Raw genomic sequence first — 1,155 nt, 5'->3', positions numbered from 1 at the left:
TAAATAAGGGAGCTGGAGAAATGGCTCAGTGGTTAAGAGCATTGACTGCTCTTACAGAGGACCTGGGTTCAATTCCCAGCACCCCACATGGTGGCTAGCAACCATCCATAACTCCAGTTCCAGGGGATCTGATGTCCTCTGACCTCCATGGGCATTGCACTACATGGGTACACTTAGACACATCAGGCAGTAGTATGCTTGTACACATAAAATGAAAAAAATTAGACCTCCATGGGCATTGCACTACATGGGTACACTTAGACACATCAGGCAGTATGCTTGTACACATAAAATGAAAAAAATTTAAAAGGCCAGGCATAGTGGTACATGCCTTTAATCCTAGCACTTGGCAGGCAGAGGCAGGCAGATCTCTGAATTTGAGGCCAGCTTGGTCTCCATAGTGAGTCCAGGTCAGCCGGGGGCCTACAAGGAGACCCTGTCTCCAAAAGATCAGGAAAAAAAAAAGCCAAGGAGCTGGGTGGGCTTGGTGCATTCCTTTCGTTCCAGCACTTGGGAGGCAAGAGCAGGTGGATCTTAAGCTGATTAAGGCACTTGCCGTCAAATTTAGACTACCCGAGTTGGATCTTCAGGACCCACGTGATGGAAGGAGAGAACTGACTCCCAGATGTTGTCCACACATGCCCTGTGGCACATGCCACACAAATACATACATAAATTTTTTTAAATTATTTATTTAATAACCATATAATTAGAAGAAGCATTTCATTACAACAGCATTAACATATTCAATAACAATTTCCAGAGCAAAGATGCTTCTCTTTCAAAATTAGCTGTAAATTTTGAGGTTCACAGTTAAATTAATACAGTTATACAATATTGAACTCAGTATAACCCTTATAAGACATAAAATTAAATGAGGTTTTAAACTTTGAAAAAGATCTCCATTTCATTATTACAATATTTTCATACAGAAAAATTCATTTTTAATACAATTGACACTAAGATGCACATGTGTTTTTAATCTCTCTATATTTGATTATTACTAGTTACTTTCTGAGCTCCTTGGTATCTGAGCATGGATATAAAGTCATCAGGTAGATTTCAATGTTAATGTTTTTCACGTCTACTAATTATTAAGGAGCAAATTTTTATGCTTTGGAGAATTATTTTGTTTTTTCCTTTTTTCTTTATACA

General features: G+C 38.4%; 1 protein-coding gene across 1 annotated transcript in view; it reads left to right on the top strand.

Annotated features, from left to right (window-relative positions):
- Sf3b3 (splicing factor 3b subunit 3) overlaps positions 1–1,155 on the top strand; it is a 56,063-nt gene that overhangs the window by 49,051 nt on the left and 5,857 nt on the right. The window lies entirely within an intron of this gene.

Source organism: Nannospalax galili, unplaced genomic scaffold, assembly GCF_000622305.1.
Source record: "Nannospalax galili isolate Female #2095 unplaced genomic scaffold, S.galili_v1.0 scaffold56, whole genome shotgun sequence".
In the NCBI taxonomy this organism is placed as follows: domain Eukaryota; kingdom Metazoa; phylum Chordata; class Mammalia; order Rodentia; family Spalacidae; genus Nannospalax; species Nannospalax galili.
Note: the sequence above shows the minus strand (reverse complement) of the source record. Positions and strands in the feature narration are given on the sequence as shown.